We start from the raw sequence: 18,724 nt of genomic DNA, 5'->3' as shown, positions 1-18,724 counted from the left end.
TTTGCCCTGTTTGCTGGACTTGCCCCCCATCAAGCTGCACTCACCATGTCCCCTCTGCCCGGACGCTTCACCAGAGCAGACCACCCCTCATCCCTGAGCGCTCAGCCACGGGCACCTCCCTAGAAGGGGCTCCTCATGGGGCAACTGGTCATATGCTCCTGGTCAGGGGTTTGTCCATGTGCCCTGCAAAGTCCCAAGGGCAGGGTCTGTGCCTGACCTGCTCACCATCTTGGCCACCTGCCCATGGCAGATAGGCCCTGGCACTCTGAGGAGTCCTTTGCCAAGTGAGCAAGCACACCCCCGTAGGACCAGCCCTGCCGTGGAGACCACAGCCTCTCAGGCTGCTGTTGCAGGAGCATCGGCCAGGACAAGACCAGGGACAAGCGAGTCCCCAGGGGACCCTCCCATGGGCTCTGAAGGAGTCGGAGGCCCCGTGTCTGGCCATGCCTCCATCCCGCCCAGCACCTGGCCCTGAGGACCCCCGGTTCTTGCAGGAAGGGGCCAGCAGGGGAGGAGGCTTTCTTCCCTCTTGACCAAGACGCCTGGGACCCCACCCTCAGAACTAGAAGCCCCCCCAGTGACCACCCTGGCACACCACCTGTCCTGGTGTCCGTCACTGCCCTGCAGTATCTTGTCCTTGAGGAGCTGTTGATCACCCCTGCTCTGGAGTGCCTGCTCCATGTGGGCAGGGGGTCTGGGTGCTGACCAAGTAGACCAGAATGTGTGCTGATAACTACAGAAATACCAAGTGGCCATGGAGATGGCAAAGAACGAGAAATAAATCTCCCCCTGGGCTTGGTGAGACAGGGTCCTCCCCCAGTCTCCGAGCCTTCCCCAAGCATGTCCAGAGCCTGCTGAATTCAAGATGAAACCGTCCACAATGGTCCCAGCAGGCCTGCCACACTGGCCCCAGCTGGTCCTCGTGGGTCCCAGCCCAAAGGCCTCGGGCGGCTCACATCTGGGCAGCTCCACCCAAAGGGACCCTCCCCTGACCCAGGAAAAGCACCAGGAACTGCAAATGGTCACAACTCTGAGGGATGCTCCTCTTCCCTCCAGGCCTGGGGTTGAAGAAACAGAGATGGGGAAACTGAGGCTTGACCCCAGGGAGGACAGCATGCTGGTGTGCTGAGCCTGGGCCTTCCGCCCAGAAGGGACCAGAACAAGCCCCACACTCCTCTATGGAGGGAGTGGGTTTGCCCAGAGGTCCTCGCAAGTCTGTAAGAGGCCCAGCTAACTACCACTACCACCCTCACCAGCCACAGCAGAGTCATGTGGGCCAGTCAGAGATGCTCAGGACCCAGGCTGGACCAGGGACAGGACCTTGTCTGTGACTAGGATAGGAGGTCATTCTGGCACCAGGGCTCAGTGTGGAGATCAGGGTTCAACCTGGAGGAAAACAGAGGTCAGCCTGGAGGAGGAATTAGGGCTCACCCTAGAGGAGGGATTAGGGCTCAGCCTGGAGGAGGACAGGTCTCAGCTAGAGAAGAGATCATGGCTCAGCCTGAAGGAGGGATCAGGGCTCAGCTAGAGGAGGGATCAGGGCTCAGCATGAAGGAGGGGTCAGGGCTCAGCAGGAGGAGGATTAGGGCTCAGCCAGGAAGACAGGACTCAGCATGAAGGAGAGATCGGGGCTCAGCATAAAGGAGGAATCAAGGCTCAACAGGAGAAGGGATCAGGGCTCAGCCTGGAGGAAGACAGGTCTCAGCTGGAGGAGGGATCAGGGCTCAGCAGGAGGACGGACCAGGGCTCAGCTGGAGGAGGGACAGAGTTCAGCCTGGAGGATGACAGGGCTCAGCATGAAGGAGGGATCAGGGCTCAGCAGGAGGAGGGATTAGGGCTCAGCCTGGAGGATGACAGGTCTCAGCATGAAGGAGGGATCAGGGCTTAACAGGAGGAGGGATTAGGGCTCAGCCTGGAGGAAGATAGGTCTCAGAATGAAGAAGAGATCAGGGCTCAGCATGAAGGAGGGATCAGGGCTCTGTCTGACAGTAGGGCATTAAGGAAGAGTTCCTCCCTCACTGGGAGACAGAATCCCTTCCTAGAGCAGCCAGGGCCGGTGCACCCACGTGACCCTCTGCCGTGCTGGGAGCAGAAGATATTTCCGACAGCTGCCCGATGCGATCCCCATAAAGCCATAAAGAAGAAACTGACTTTGAAACGGCCCTTTCACCGCCTGTATCTTCGGACATAAATTTAAATAAAACGGCAATTTAAATGCCTGGGACACCAAGAAGGCGGCATGGGCTGTCTCTGCGGGCTGCGTGGGGAGACAGAAGGCAGCCCCAAGCCCATTGTGCTGGGCCGGGCGGGCGAGGGTCGGCGCCAGGGCAGCAGGGAGGGCCACCAGCCCTTGGCAGAGGGAAAGGACGCCTGGGGAGCTCTGCCTTCGCCTCCAAGCTCCAGGCTGGACTCTGTCCCCAGGAGGCACTGCACCTTAGACAGGGCTGCAGCCACTTCACCCATCTCTGCCTCCGGGAAACAGGGAAATATATCATCTATCACACTCTGTGAGCGATTCCCGCCCCCGTGGGCACTCACAAATGCCCTGCCGTGCGTCCTGCCTTGATGGGGACCACAGGAACTGAGGCCAGCGAGTTCCCTGACCTGACTGTGGCCAGAGAAGCAAAGCAGCCCTCAAACTAGCGTGAGCCTCAGCACCAGATGCTGGGCACCACCCCATCTTTGACTCGGCGTTTCTAGCAAGTCCCCAGGGGCTGCTGATGCAGCTGGTCCAGGGGCCACACAGCAGGACCCATGGGGCTCAAGGAAGTGGGCAGAGGCTGCATCGCACAGAAGCAGTGGGCAGGAGCAGAGGCAGGAAGGCAGGCCAGGGCCTCTCTGAGGTCCAAGCAGAAGGTCACCAGTCTACATGCTCTGGGAGAGCAGTGTGCTGTGCTCTGCCCCAGCCCTGGGGACCCGACCCAGAGACACCTTAATGTCACTCACCTTGCCCCACCCAGCATCAATCCTGGCATTGTGCCAGGGCATCCCTAGGGACAATGACCTGGGCTGCAGCTCCCCACCCACAGTCATGGAGAGTGTCCTGCCCCCTCTTGGCAAGGGCAGCTGGGCCTGGGTGTCCACTCCACACCCCCAGCCAGCCCCTGTTCCTGTCTCCACAGCGCATCCCCAGAAGAGGAAGGCCGTCTGGCTGCCGGGTGAGCACCGGTGACTTTTATGGGTGGCCTTTGGCAAGATTTGCAGCCTGGCATGAGAAGGCAGATGCGCAGAACCCACTAACAGCGAAAAGGCCATTTGTCATGGTGATGAGCTCCCAGGGGTGTGCCCCAGCCCACAGCAGGTGGGAAGGTGGGAGGGTTAACATGACAGTGGGGTCAGGCAGCCTGAGAAAGCAAAGGGCAGAGACAGTGCCAGCTTCAAGGGGCCAGGGGCAGGTTCACAGAGCACACTGACGGCGCACGAGGAGAGCTCTCTGGGACTAGTCAAGGGACGTGTTGGTCATTAACAAGAGGACTGGCAGCAGCAAGAACCCAGTCTGCAACCAGTCAAGGGGCAGGGACCAGGTCCTGTCTGTCTGCGGCTTGGCCAAGGAGCGGGGTCAGGGCATTCCCAGCCATGTGCAGAGGTCAGTGTGGAGCCAAGGCAGTGGACCCTCCAACACAGGGAGAGCTCAGCAAGGAGAGTCCATGCAGAGGGCAGAGCGGGCTGCCAGAGATGGACAGGGACAGAGGTGTTCACAGAGAGGGTGCCCAAGGTGCCTGTTTTCTCAACCCGGTCCCTTACTTAAGTGCTGAGGGCCATTGCCAAGTAGGAATGACGCATTGAAATTTCCTTGCCAGCGTACCCCATGTTAAATGGACTTGCCTTGGACATTGCATGTGTCTTTGAGAAAGGTGACCCTGCTCAAGAACCAGGGTGGATCCAGGATTAGGGTGTATCCTACAGGTTTTAGGAAGTTTTAGGGTTTAAGACAATTTGGGTTTAGGGTGTTCCCGTTTAAGATAATCCGGGTTTAGGGAAGTTGCAGGTTGAAGGTTATTCCTGCTGGGAGTAGGGCGTGCCTGCTGCCTGAGTTCCCGATGGGGATTGCCCCTGAACCTGTGTGGAGGCCGTGTGAGATCGGGAATAAAGAATTGCTGTTTGAACCTACAAAGCTGTGTGGTGGCTCCTGATTCTGTGCCAAGCCGAGACATTGGCATTTGGCAGTTAAGGTCACAGAGGCCCCTCCCAGCCTGACCTCCTGTGTCACCGGCGGCCCCCGGGAGTCAAACCGGGTCTCCTTCATCTTCCCCACCTGGAGGCGGCTCTTCTCTCCCTACATCCTCCGCCAGCCAAGTGTGGTGCCTGCCCCTAACCCTGCAGGCCTGCGGGCACCTTTGTTGGTGGCCAGGGTAACACGGGGTGGGAGAGGGGCCTCGGAGGCTTGGGGACAGGAATGTGGGTCGTGAATTGCACTGTTTTTCAGCCCCTGGCCTCCCTGGAGGAGAGGACCTGTCGGTGGAGTGGGCAGAACAGGTGAGCCAGAGCTTCCTGAGGGTCAGAGAGGGAGCAGGGCGCCACATCCCAGGGTTCCCCCGCGAAGACACAGTAACAGGACCAAATGACAAATAAGTGTCCCTGTGTTCACACTCTATAAATAAATAACTGTACAGATAATTAAATGGGGGGGGGGAGGGACGTCTTCCTTGAGAAGAATTCTAATTCGTAAGCAAAGGAGTGAGGGGAATAAAACTTCACCATTACAGTCCCACGGAAATCATGGCTCAGTCGGACGTCCTCAAGGTCCACCGTGGACGCTGAAAGTAAGGAGTGCAAGTCTGAGGAGGAATAACGCATTTGCATAGTCTCAAAGCACCTCCCTCAAGATATTTATTAATTCCAAGAGAAGAATAGTAACCTTCTAGGAGCGAGGCACAGCAGACGCTGTCCAACCAGCCCTCGACTCCCTAAAACCTGCCCCCATCCCGTACCCACGTGGCTCACGGGGCAGAGCCCTGCCTCTCTGCAATTCCTGCCCTAAATGCGGGCCTCCATCTGACCAGGAAAGCCACCTGGTGAGCCCCAGTCACAGACAGCCTGCAAGATGACTGACTGCTGTCCCAAAGGCGGAGGTGGGGTCACACAGCGTCTGGATGGTGTTCCAGGACAGGAGAGGACTCAGTGGGATCTTAAGTGCACATAGGGTGTGTGGTGGACTGGGTCTCACCGTCCCCAGCCCGGACTCCGTCACCTGGGCGCTGGGAAGTTTGAAGAGATGGACCTGTTGCCATTCAGAGGGCGCCCCCTAGGGGCTCGGTGGGGAGACAGCCCACCAGGGATCCCAGCCAGGCCCTAAGGGGCAGCAAGAGGCCCCATCAGAAGAGCCGGGCACACCAGCAGGCCTCTGGGAGATGTGCCTGTCTGCGGTGACAGAGGTCCTGGCAGGGGCACCTGGTGAAGAGCCTCCAGTGTCCCTCAGCAACAAGAGTGTCCCCAAGGGCAGGATAGGACTCGAGCCCGGGAGCTGCTGTTCAGGATGCAGGTGCCACACAAGAGCCACTTACCACCTGTGGGTTTCTTTGGGGACAGGAGTCAGTGCTCCCCCACCCCCCGGTAGGCCGCAGGCTCTGCTGAGCCACCTCTCCCAATATCCACAGCTTCGGCCCCCACCCCAGCCAGCCCTGGCTCTGCATAATGTGTCCCTAGAAGATGCTGTCACTGGGGGGCGGGTCAGCCCTGTCGGGCAGTGCTGTGCCACTAGGCCGACTCATAGCCACTGGCAAGTCTCTGTGTGTCTGCCACTCCTGGCCAGGACAGCGGGTCATGTGATACAGAGTGACGACCCATGCGTGAAAAACCTTTTTGCAAAACTTTCAAAATCACCCACCAAATAATTCTACCGTCTCCCTTGACCCGGTGTCAAAATTTCTACTTAGACGTTCCTTCCACAGAAATTTCCAGTAGCGCCCCAACCACCTCCAGAGAATTCAGTCAAGGGGCAACGTCAGCAGAAGAGAGAGATCTGAAACACCGCCTCTGGCCCTCAGTCCCTGTGCTTGGGCCACAGGGAATGCCTGGAACTGAGCCTCTGCCCCAGTCCACCCCACCAGGAACTGAGCCCCCTTAGAGAGCCATCCCAATCAGGGCCCAGCGGGCGGCGGTGTCCGTGCACTGCATCTGGCTTCACGCTGTGAAGTAGATTGATAAACCATTATGATAAGCAGCCTGATTATTAGCATGAGAAGGAGGCTCCGGAGCTAATTGCAGCCATCCAGCAAAATGCCAGCGCCTTCCCTGGGCATGAGATATTAATCGCACCTGAGCCCAGACCAGAAGGCAGAGGTGGGAAGGGGTCTCTTCCTGCACAGCCAAGTGTGCCAAGGGGGGCCTTCTCCAGGACAAGCTGGGGCCACTGTTTGGAGCCGCCCACCCCCAGGGCATGGCCTTCCTAGAGGGAGTAGCGTTTGGTCACATGTGGGACCCTCTTCTCGGTCCACTTGGAGAGCGAGATTCTTGTGAGTGCAGCGGGCTCAGCCCCTGCCTGTATGGGGTCTCCACTAGGGGTGAGTCTGCAGCCTGGTGGCCCCAGGACTCCCTGCGGTTGAATCTCAGCTGTGTCCCTCCGAGCTGCTCGCCCCAAGGACCTGGAACCTGCATTAGGGGAAACCACATGCTCCACAGCCTGGGGCGTGTCCTTCCAGACCCCAAAAGTAGCCCTTGGCCCCTGACCCTCTCCCTGCCCCTCAGCTGAGGCATGTGCCCTGCATGTGCCCACAGCGTTCTTCGGCCAGCTGCCCTTGTGGTGGGCGTGCTGAGAATAGCTCAGGGACGGGCTGCCCTCTGTGGCCCACCTGCTCTAGCAGGCCAGAAGCTGGAGACCAGGAGTCCATTCCCTGGGCAAGAGTGAGCCAGGTGAGGATGAGTCCAGGGGAGGCTGGCATCGTGGGCTGGGGCTGCACAGTCCTCCCTCAGCCTCCCTCCCTGGCTGGGATGGGGCTACCCAGCAGGTGGAAGGGTGGGGGGAATGTCCGGCCCAGAGCAGGCAGTCAGGCTGCACTGCTCACTCTCCGGGTCAGCTCCCTCCCCAGAGCCCAGAGGGGAGCAGCAGGGCTGGGCGCTGCAGGCCCAGAGCAGGGCAAAGGCAGAGACCAGCCCGACCTAAGTGGGAGGCCAAGGTGGCCACTCTCACCGTGGCATGGGAGGAGCCCTGAGTGGCAGCAATTATTAAACACCAACTCCACACAGGGAGCTTCCAGGCAAGAACAAGGGACAGAGGACATGGGCCATGGCCAGGAGGGACCTCGAAAACAGCATGCCCAGGGAAAGAAGCCCCCAGGACAGACCCACTCTCCCACTAATGAGGGAGGAGTCCAGGCGGGGAGGAGAGTGGAAGCCAGAGCAAGGGGGGCTGGAGCTCTCTTCTTGAGGTGCTGGGGATGTGCTAAGGTGAGTGTGGTGGGCACGCCACTCGGGGTCACACTAAAACCACCAGATTGCACACTTTAAATGGGTGAGGCCTGTGGCATGTGAGTTGTATCTCAATAAAACTGTGATTAATCACAACACAACAAAGTATTTGTTCTGACATGCACACCCACATGCACACACACACACATGCACACACACACACACACACACACACACAAGCCCATGCACATGCACACCCACATGAACATGCACAGACACACACAAGCACATGCACACACACACGCACATCCACATGCACACACATGCACACACATACGTGTACACACATGCACACACACACGACACTGATATGCACACTTATATCACTCTGCCATTATGCATCTAGGAAATTAGCCCGAGGACATGGTGAGGATGGGTGCATAGATGCTCTAAGATGCACACCTGTAAGTGTCCCACAGGAGGGTTTTGCACAAGCAGGCGCACCAGTCCCAGCCCTGTGCAGCAGTGACTTATCCAACAGGTGGAGGTGCGCTTGCTGACGTGTCTAAGCGCTCACGGAGACTGTGAGTGAAAGTAACAGGTTGCAAACAAAAAGTGGGGTATTACGAAATGGCCTGGGGGACACCCAGCACAGGGTAACTGGGAGCCCCTTCCTGACCACAGGTGGGGACTTCCCCCTCCCTTCTCGTCCTCTCTCCGGACGGCCTGGTTTTCCTGCTGGGGCCTGTGTTATTTGTGTGATAAACAATCCAGTTTATTTTTTGGAGATGGAGGAAAGGAGAATAAGTCAAGGCCCAAAGGATGGTTTTGCTCCTAGAAAACCGAATTGGCAGCCCCAGGTGAGGCCAGTTGGTACCCAGCCTCCCCAGCACAGGGTGGGGTGCCACTGGAGGCCTTGGGAAGACCTGGCCTCTCTGGGTCGCCTTCATAGTGAAGACCATAAATGATTAATCCTGCCCAGAACCCTCTCTCCCAAGGGCCCTGAGGCTGTCAGAGAGGCAGCTGTGGGCCGGGAAGTCGGCCCTACACTCCTTCCTCGGTCTCCCAGGGACCTGGCCTGCAGCCAGGAGGGCGCCGCTGTGCTCACTCCCTTGGCCTGTGCATTATTTCCTGTTAATCAGCGTCACTTGGCCCCAAGGGATGCTGGCCCCGAATGCCACCAGCTGCTCGGAGGAGCCGCTCCCCTGTTCCAGGGCACGCTTGGCTGGGTTTGGGAAGACAGGGCATAAGTGGAGCTGACAGCCCCATCTGTCTCCTCCTGAGCAGAGAGAGCACTCTGAGCGGGCACAGCTCCCTGCCAACACCCGGGCCAAGCACCCCACCCAGCCAACGTCCCACCCGCCTTCTCTGGAAAGCCCCGCCTAGGTGCAGGATTCCGAGAGCCAGGACCTGCCAGTCAGGCACCCGCCTGGGGCTGATGCTCCACCTGGATGGGCACAGAGGGCTAGTGAGAAGGGACAGCGATGACGCAGTGACAGTGAGACCCGAAGCCATGGTGTCAACACACTACGTGCTCTGAGGACTCCTTCATGTCAGCCTCAACCAGTCTCCCCTCCAGGGTGACGGTGGTCTGGCAGGCCCAGCTCCAGGGGGTCTGCTCCCGGACACCACAAAGGGTCCTGAATGCCCTCAACTTCACCTGTGCCAGATCTGGGACCCCTGGGGCTCAAGGCTCCAGACTGAGATGGGAGAGGTGTCCCTTCCCACCAGGCACAGAGGCAAGGGCTCCTCCGAAGGTCCCAACAGAGCAGGCAGGTGGCCCTGTGTCAGAAGCACCATGTGGCGGGTGGGGAAGGGCTAGGGCCTTGGAGGCGAGGAAGGCGCCCCTCCCAGGCTGGATTGCAGGAAGCAGACTCCTGGGAGGGAGAGGGTCCTGCTCAGGCTCATGGGGAAGGCCCTGGGACTCGCCTGTGATGACCAGGAAGGCGGGCGAGGGCAGAGGGCAGAGAGCAGTGCTGGCCTGCAGGGAGCCCGTGGCAGCCGAGCGCCCCGCAGATGGCGTGGGTGGGGAGAGGGGTGTCTGCTGCTGGCCCCCATGGAGACCGATGAACTGCCACATCAGCCGGCCACTGCTCCTGCCCTGCCCCAAGAAGGGCAGCAAACCTGGGCCCACAGGTCCCTGTAGCAGAGCCCCAGGCGGCTTCTGAGAGGGTTCAGGACCCAGCAGGGCCCAAGCTGGCCCTGTCCTACCCTAAGATCAGGGGGTGGGGGAAGAAGGCAAGCCCCCCAGGGCTCCATCTCCACAAAGCACAAGCAGCCCCTCTGGTTCCGTGGCCCTCCTGCCTCCGGCCTGCCACATTCAGGGCCACGTGGGCCTTGAAGCCTCCCTTGAACAGGTGACTACAGAGCAGGTGCAGCGAGTCCCCGTGACAAGTCACCAGGCCCCCTAGCCCCTCGCAGGCTCACAGCGCCATGCCAGGTGGCCCCTTTCTGGCCAGGGTTTTAAAACACAGTGCCCCTTCCCTTTGTGACGTCATTATAGTTCACTGTGGGGAGCCACCCAGCGGTTGTATGTCCCCAGGGCCCCACACCAGCGAAGCAGCTGAGCCTCGCAGGGCCCCTCCCCTGTCCACCTGGTTGGCAGGCAGAAGGCACTTGTTCAAGGACCCTCTGCTGACCCGGCTCTGCCCACTCCACACGCAGGCTATCAGCTGTGGACATGGAGGGGCACTGGGCACTCTTGGACAACTGCCACGGTCAGAGCCCAACAAAGCTGGCTGGGTGTGAGGCCTGTGTGGGCCAGGCCAGCCCCTCCCAGGGCAGGTGGGGCCCCCAGCCAGAGCGTCAAGCCACCAGGCCTCCGTCTCCTCACCTGGGAAGTGGGGTTGGTGCAGCTGAGCGGCATCTGCTAAGTGGGGAACCTCCTGGGAGCCTTCGCGTGGCGAGGGCCGGGGAGGATCCCACAAACCGGAGCGGCCTGGCTGCGGTAACTTCCTGCCTCAATCAATAGCTATTTCTCTGCTCCAAATTACTTTCTTTTCCCCCAGAAACCATCAGAGGCACCTGCTGCCGATCAGCTATGGCACTTTAAAGAAACGCTATTGGAATTTCCGCACTCGGGAGGGCCGTCTGAGTTGGCTGTTTGCTCAGCCATCTCCACAGTGCTGATGGAGAGGGACAGAGATAACACACACAGAGCGGCTGGGCCAGGCAGGACCGCCAGGGCAGCTGTGAGGCCTGGTTCCCCAGCCGCCCGGCAAGGGCGGCAGGCATGGGGGCCACATTGCTTCAGCCCGTCCTCGTCCCTCCCCGCTAGACCCAACGCGCTGGCCCTCCTCGTGTGCCGGACCGTGCTCTGGGTATGGATCTGTAGAGAACGGAGCCAGGCACCCTGTCCTCTGGGAGCAGGGGACAGGAGGCTGCTCAGGAGCAACTTGTGGAGCAGCTAAGATGAAAGGAGGGGATGGGGGCTCATGAGGGGGGCCACGGCCATGGGCATGAGCAGGGGCTCCCGGGGCAGGACAGGGAGCACGTCCCAGCGGTCCCCAGTGGGGCCCTCCACAGCTGGGCTCATGCCCTGACCCCGTGTGAACTTGTGAGGGCTGGTTTAGGAAAAAAGGCGTGGAGACATGATGAAGTCCAGGGGCCCAGGTGAGGACTTCCTGGAGGCGCTGGAGCGGCTGATCCTTGCGAGAGACGCAGGGAGAGGCAGAGCCCTCGCGGGCCGGAGGGCGGCTGCTGCCTCTGACTCTGGCCTCAGAACTGGAGGGGATGGACTCTGAGGCTTTAGGCTGCCCAGGCTCCACCGCATGAGCCACAGGAAGACGGTGGACGGCAAGGCAGGGCTGGGCTCTGGGGAGAGGCTGGGCTGGAAGTCTGCTCTGCCACTTCCTGCTATGTCCTTGTGCAAGTGACATATTCTCCAAGAGGTGTCACCTCTACCTAACACCAGCAGAGGACATAGACAGGACAGGTAGAAATGTCCTTGCTGTCCACATAGGAAGGAAGGAGCAGCCGTCTGGGGACAGGCCTCACCTTCCCACCACCCTTGGAGCCCCCAGAGGAGCTTGTGGCTGGCGGGACTCGGGGCTGGGCCACCCTGCAGGAGTCCTGAGCAGCCCCCCCCCCCCCAGGGAGAAGCACCCTGGAGCCTCAGAGCCTGTGGCAGGCAGGGAGGGAGCAGGGAGGGAGCAGGGAGGGAGCTGGGAGGGAGCAGGGAGGGAGCAGGGAGGGCCTGCCCGGGGGGACTCTGCCCTGGTCAGCCAGGCAGGGCAGGCCGAGTCTCCAGACTCCCACGCAGCTTTCTGTTCCGTCTGGTTTTAGCTAACTTTGGTCTCTGAGCTTGAAAGATGTTTAAGTCGAGGGTTCCCGCTGGGTGTGGCAGCCACCCCGGGACCCCAGCCAAGCAGGAGGCTGAGGCAGGAGAGTTGCAAGTTGCAGGACAGTCTCCAACCTCAGCAAGACTCTGTCTCAAAAAGGGCTGGGGATGAGGCTCAGATAGAGAACCCTGGGCTCAAGCCCTGGTGCCACACACACCAAAAAGACAAGGCCACTGCACCAGGGGAGCCTTCTCCCCCTGGCCAGCTGGGGCGCTGGCCCTGCCCTAGGAGCCTCAGCTTCCCTCGCCACCACAAGGGGCTCCCTCAGATGATGAGGAGGAGAGCTAAAGGAGGAGCGTCCAGAGCTGACCAGGGGGACACTGCCATGCTGCTGGCAGGGGTCCCCTGCCCCTGGACTTGGTGTGGTTCCTCAGTGCCCCTCCCCAGCCCTCCCCCCAGCTCCCACCCTCACACCCTGCACCCACCACACCCCTGCCTGCCTGCTGTCCCCTGCTGAGTCAGGCCGGCCCCGATTCCTCCTCCCACCATCAAGGCCTGTCTCTCACAGCAGAATGGCCATCATGGTGGTCATAGAACACCCAAGGCCCACGCTCACCAACGCAGGCACCACACGGGAGCATCCTGGATTGGCACTACTGCCATTCCCAATTCACAAGTGAGCAAACAAGCACAGAGAAGCCCGTGGCTGGAGCAAAGACGCCCAGCAGGCCCTCCGAGTCCACCCTGTGGACTCTCGTCAATGGTGCAGCTGGATTTATTTGGAAGTCCCACCACCACCTCTCACCCTCCAGGTCCCAAGCGGGGGCCTCTCTGGTTGGGCTGGGTCCCTCATCTCCTGGCACATGAGGCTGCTCGAGTCCTCGAGGAATGAATAAGTGGGTGATAGATGGATGGACAGATGGACAATCAGTCACCAAGAGGCCTGGCAAGCGGCCCCATGGCCACAGCCAAGAGGCTCACCCCTCGGTGGCCCTAAGGTGCCTGACCACGCATCCTGGGCAGCTTCCTGGTGGATGCACTGAGCCCACAGCCAGCCGTGCAGGGGCCAGAGTACGCAGAGGCGTGTGCCCAGTGTCTGACTCTTGTCTTCCACATGCTGCACGTCCCCAGGGACCGGGAGAAGCTCCCTGGCTGTGGCTGCTGCTGCCATTGCCCAAATGTAATTAAGAGAAGGAACTTGGTAATGGCCTTCTAATCGCCCAGGCTCTTGTGGACAACGGCTGTTCATTTCTGCTAATTGGAGGGAGCTGCTGCCAGCCACAGGAAGTCAGGGCCTCCCGCCCCGCCCCCGCAGCCCTGACCCTGCTGTACTCCTGAGGGACTTTGGAGGAGATGAGGTGCCCTCCTCCAGACTCAGTTCTCAGGGGCTGCGCCAGGCCTGGCCCCCAGCCTCGGCGTTCTCCTCTGTCAGGTGCAGAGACCTCGCCTGCTTCCTTGGGGGTGAGAAGGGGAGACCCCAGGCGGCCTCCGGCAGCCAGCTCCTTCCACCCAGTGGCCTCTGGGTTTTGAAGAGTGAAGGGAGAAGAGAAGCAGGACAGGGAGGCGGAGGGAACCCAGACAGCGGGGAGGAAAAGCAGTGAGTAACAAGGAGGGCAGGGCCTGCTGCTGGGACCACAGCACAGAACTCCTGAGCCCACAGGGCAGCCACACTCAGGACCGGCTGGCCAAGACTGGGACGACCTCCTGTGACACTACGAGAGGCCCTGCAGCACAGGAAGAACCGCTCTGTTGGGCTGCACCCAGCACTTCTGCTCCGGGAGAGGAGATCTGCCAGACACAGGGCTGAAGAGGACTGTTATCTTTGGTGTACACAAGGAACTCAGAAAACCAAATAATCAGAAAACAGACGAGATCTGCAGACACTTCAGGAGACACTCAGCTGGCTAATACCCACGGACAGATGCTCCACCCCCAGTGTCATCAGACAGGACGGGACGCACACTTCCTCATCCAGTGACCAAGCCCCAGACGCTGGCGAGGACAAGGGCCAGCGAGGGCAGGAGCAACAGGAACGCACTCCTCGTTGGTCAGAGGCAAAGTGCCTCAGCCTGGGGCCTCTTAGAACAGTAGACATTCTCCCCGCACAATCCACCGTCAGACTCCTTGGTGTTTTCCCAGAGGAACTAAAACCCCAGATCCTCACTGAGACCTGCACAATAGCTTGGCCACCAACCAAACTGGGGAAACAAAGTGTCCATCCGTGGGAAGATGGATAAACAAACCATGGCCCCTCCACACAGTAGAACATTACTCAGCACTAAAAAAAAATGACCGATTACAAAAAGACCCAGGCAGGTGATGCGCTCCTGTTTTCCTCACCATAGGCAGGTGTGGGGGCCTCCTGGTAATGGCACCACAGGGCAGGAGTGCGCCAGAGAGCCATGTGACGTGAAGAGACCACACACGGGGGAACCTCACCTTGCCACAACCGCTCTAGTGGCTGGCCCTGCCCGAGACCCACCTCTCTGCCTCACCCAAGCTACTCTCTGGAGACAGATGCTAACCCACCATGGGGGTTCCGCCCGCTGGCTCTTGGGGGCCCCTCTGAAATCCATCTCACTGGGAGTTTAATTCCAACATGGTTCTTGGGGGGACACGCCCATCCCAACCAGAGGGCGGGCCAAGAACATTCCCAATCGGTGCCTCTGCCAGGGCTGGGGAGGGCAGAGGCTGGGACATGAGCCACAAACAGGCTGCCGCATCCAAGCTGCCAGGCATTGTCCACGCACAGGGCTGCTGCCCGTCCCCCAGTGCCCGGCTCCTTGTGCTGCCTGCATCCATCTGCTCAGAGACCCCTTCGTCCCCACAGGCACTTTCTTGGTCTAGGAAGAAAGCCCCCACCGTCGGCTGCTGGCCCTGCACATGGCGCCCCCACCCCAGTTAGTGCTGCTGAGATTAATGAGGCTTCCTGGATCCTCGTCACCAGGGAGAGCATTTCCGAAAAGCTGCCCAGGGCACGGGGCAGGGTCACTTAGTGCCAGGAAGGAGGCTCTGATGGAGAGGAGCAGCCAGGGGCCTCCATGGAGCCAGCTGCTCTGAGGGCCTTCCCTGGGCTTCCTGGGTACCTGGGAGCATGGATGCCAGGAAACAGTTCTGTTGAGGGGGACAGAGGTGGCCAGGAGACACGAGGGTACCTGCCCACACACCATGTGTAAGAGGACTTGAACATGTGTCGCTGGTGGCTGCCATCTACCAGGACAGAGGGGCCGCTGGCTGTGCACCTGCACATTCTCATCCACTCCTCACAGCCGGCCACGCCTTCACCTGGCCGCTCGGGCAGGTTCAAGTGTTTAAAGGACATCTACTGAGGGCCACTGATGGACCCAGGCACTTACCAGTGAGTGCATGTGTCTGTAGACTTCAGGGGTTCACCTCCACCCTCGGCCCTCTAGGTGGTTTGCAGGGATGGAACTGCCAGTGGGGTCAGGAACCTCTGGATGGAGAGGCAGGGGCCGGCCCCGTGCTGCCTGCCCGGTGCCAACAGGCCCAGCTCCGGCCTTGACACCTGGGCCTCGGCGGGCCTGCAGCAGGTCTCCAGCCCTCAGGGCTGGACTCAGGCAGGTCTCACGGCCCCACCAGTCAGTCCCTGGCTGGGCCCTGTCCCGTCCAGTGGCACATGCACACAATGAACATTCATGGCTGCTGGCAAAGCCCAGCCACAAAACATCGTTCGGAGAAGGCAACGAGAATCACCAGGCGTTTAACCGTCACGTTAACAACGCTTTCCCTGGAAATGAATTCAATCTGACAGCGTCCCAGCCAGCAAGAGGCAGCGCCTGGCCACGCTGTCCCCCGCCATAGAGTCGTCTCTGGTTTCTGTGATATCGAGGAGACAGGCTCACGAGGGGAGACTCACCCGGACGAGGCACTGACCAGCTCGAGGTTGTACACCGCGCTCCTTCGCTGAAGAGGAGCCCATGAAATGTTAACGGCATCCTGAGGTCTGCCAGAAGCAGCCTTTTAAGTGGAGAGCAAGAAGCACTCAGGAGCGCGGCTGGGCAGCAGGGCTGAGGGGCCTCCACAGCTTCGCCAGGGGTGGGCACCAGTCAGCATCTCCTCCCTCCAGCTCCCCGCCGCCCCCAGGCCACTGCCCTCCAAGGCAGGAAGGCACAATGTGGCACACCAAGGCTCTTCCAGACCCAGAATCCCCAGGCCACCCCGACTCAGCCCCTGCCTTGGGTCTCTGTCCCCTCTGCCCTCCCTGGCCCTGGACTCCTCTTACCAGTGCCAAGGACACCTGCCCTCAGAGCCAGACCCTTCCTGCTGGATTTGCTCTTGGCTGCTGGTCAGTGGCCAGTGCTCTCTGCAGAGGACAGCCTGGCCCCTCTGAGTTGGTTTTCAGAAGTAATTTCCGTGTAATGAGAACACGGGGAACCTCATCTTTTCTGACACCACTAATTAGGGGCTGGTGATCCGCCCGCCTGGCCGGCAGAAGCTGACGTTTGCTCTCTCCACAGACACTGCAAATTAGCAGCCAGACAGGATCCCTGGGACCTTTAAAAGCCAGAAGCAGCTCCAGCCAGTGGCCATCAGCTGTCACATGTGCCTTCCTATCAGGGCATGCTCATGACAGCCTGTCTCCTTAGCGGAGGTCCCCAGAGGGTGTCCAGGGGCAGCCCAGGAGGTCACAGGAGTGCTACTCCATGGCACAGAGGAACCCAGGCTCTGGGGGCATGGGCTCTTCCTGGGTCATGCAGTGAGGACACCTGGAAGGCACTGAGGTCACCAGGTTCTGCTGCCTCCTGGGTCCTGCCAACTCCCTCAGGGCACTGGGGGGAAGGAGGGCCATGGGTGGCATCTGGAGATGACTCCCACCTCCGCTGTCAGTATAAAGAAGGGACAAACTGGACAGTTCTAAGATTCCCTCTCTAGTCCAGCCTGACTCTGCCCTGCCTGGGAGCCCTGGAGGGACAGGGCCAAGGGCCCCCCTTCCCTATGAATTGAGGCCCCTGGAGGACAGAGGGGGCAGTGAGGGCCCTGGGAGACATCATGGAGCCAAGGCCTGGAGAGGCTTGGGCCAGGGGAGGTGTCCCAGGGCCCGCAGCTGGGGTCTTGCTAGCCACCCTGAGAGCCGGGCAGGGGGAGCCATGGAAGGGCTGGAGCACCAGCCACTGCTGGACACCAGGAGCCCAGGCCGTGCCCATGCAGCTGGGGCTGGGAGTGCCCACGTGGGTCTGGGGAGGGGCCAGGCATCAGGAGTGACCCACACTGGGCTCTTCCTGAGCATCCAGCTCCTTGTTCCCCAAAGTCTCTTCTCCCTGCGTCAAGGTCACCCCCGTGCCAGGGCCACCCACCCCACGGTCACTCTGCCCAATCTCACTCCCACCCAGGGACGGGCCCACTAGATCCCCTCACGGCCTTCAGCTGATGTCCTGGGGTCCAGAAGGTCCATCCCACCCCACAGGGGACCACAGCTAAGGCCACCTTGGGGGTGAGGGGACCTGGAGAAGGTTACCCTGCCCAGGAGGCTGGAGAGGCTGCCTGAGGTCCAGCTGTGGGGCCCCCGCCCCCTCCTCTCCCTCCAGCAAGTACACTTGCTGCTCCAAGGGAGCCCCATGGGACATGGTGAGATATGAAGGGACATCATGGGAGTCCCAGGAGGGTGAAGCTCCACTGTCCCCCAGCCACCTTGCACCTGAGGCTGGGTCGACCTCACCTCGGCCCTCATCAAGTGTTGCCTCCCCGGGCACCTGGTGTGCAGCGGGCCATGTCCAGGCCTGGGCTCACAGTGCCCAGAGGCACCAGGGACCCCTGAGGCCGTGACGTGAATTCCTAGCCCCCCCCCCCCCGACAGTGTGGCCAAAGGAAGCAGACTCCCTGGGAATGGGTGCCAGAGAGCCCCCAGAAGGGAGGTGCAGGAAGGTGAGGCACACAGGGTGGGGACAGGAGGAGGCGGGAGGAAGGCGGCTGGGAGCAGGTGCAGGACAGCGCCTCCCTCCTGGACCTCGGGGCCTGCCCCTGTGCCTGGCCATGCGTGAGGCCCTGGCCACGCCCCCTGTCCTGAGTGGCCTGGCCCGCTCCCGTCTGGTGGCGTCGGATGGACTTCCCAGGCTTCAGCAGAAGGCGTGTGTCGGAGCCAGTCGGAGTGGGAGTCTGCACGTGATGCCATCGCCCCTCACACTCCCGGCGTGGTCACGCCATAGTCCGCACGCCCTGGTCCGCACACTGCTCAGCCTTCACAAGTGGGGAAGCTCCCTGGGCCTGCTCTCGCGCCCTCTCCACTGTCCCCTCGGCTCCCTCTCCTGGAGCTGATGTGCTCCATGCAGAGTCCAGCCCACCCTGCCCAGGACTCGAGCTGTGCCCGTAGGAGGCAGTCGGTGGGGACTGTGTGACTGCCACCTCTGAGTCTGGGCAGGCCTTGGGTCCTGGGCTCACCTCCCGCTGCTAGGAGACCTGCTGCCTGCAGCCCACCCATCGCAAGGGAGGTGCTCCTGGAGCAGGGCCAGGGCTGGGGAGCCTCTGGGGACGGCAACTGTCCCCAGACCAACTGTCTCCACGGGGAGAGGGCAGGGCTGGCAGAGCTGCCCCCGGAGGGAGGTGCAGGGCCCGCCCTGTTGTGGGCTCCAGGTCCTGGGGCCAGGCCCTCGGGCCTCCCGCTCCCTGTCTCCCCTGTCACCTGTGAAGGCGGAGAGCAGGGCCACTCCTGCCTCCCCTGCCTCCTGGCATCCTGCCCTGCGTTGGCCCTCAGACACCTCCTAGGGTCCCCCTGGTCTCCCCAGGTCACCACATGCCTCTGCCTGGTGTGGCAGGGCTGAAGGGACACCGGGGTCCCCAGGGCCATCCGCATCCAAGGACAGCAGGACCTTCCTGCTCTGGGAACCATGGGCTCTTTGCTGCTTCCATTTTTCTCATTTCAATAATCTTGCAGTCCATGTTGTGTAAATAAAATCATTCTTCCCCAAAACCATTAGCAGTGCCCGACATTAATTCCCCTGCAATCTGCGCAATTAGCTGCGCGCAGCACAGGGCATCAAAGGATCCGTTTGCTAATCACCACTCCAACGCGCCGCACACCTAATTAAATCTCCTTCCTGTTTATCCACTTACGGGATCCTCTGCAAAGAGGCGCGCCGTGG

General features: G+C 60.8%; 2 long non-coding RNA genes across 4 annotated transcripts in view; both read right to left on the bottom strand.

Moving 5' to 3' along the window:
- Positions 1–18,724, bottom strand: part of LOC144377415 (uncharacterized) — a 51,064-nt gene that overhangs the window by 31,139 nt on the left and 1,201 nt on the right. The window lies entirely within an intron of this gene.
- On the bottom strand, positions 4,563–17,350 carry LOC144377419 (uncharacterized). Its single transcript, XR_013438408.1, has 3 exons — positions 15,871–17,350; positions 15,505–15,605; positions 4,563–4,757 (listed from the first exon to the last, which is right to left on the bottom strand). It is a non-coding gene; the product is annotated as an uncharacterized LOC144377419 (long non-coding RNA).

Source organism: Ictidomys tridecemlineatus, chromosome 4 (genome assembly GCF_052094955.1).
Source record: "Ictidomys tridecemlineatus isolate mIctTri1 chromosome 4, mIctTri1.hap1, whole genome shotgun sequence".
Lineage (NCBI taxonomy): Eukaryota > Metazoa > Chordata > Mammalia > Rodentia > Sciuridae > Ictidomys > Ictidomys tridecemlineatus.
The sequence above is the reverse complement of the archived record's forward strand: the minus strand, read 5'-3'. Positions and strand labels throughout refer to the sequence as shown.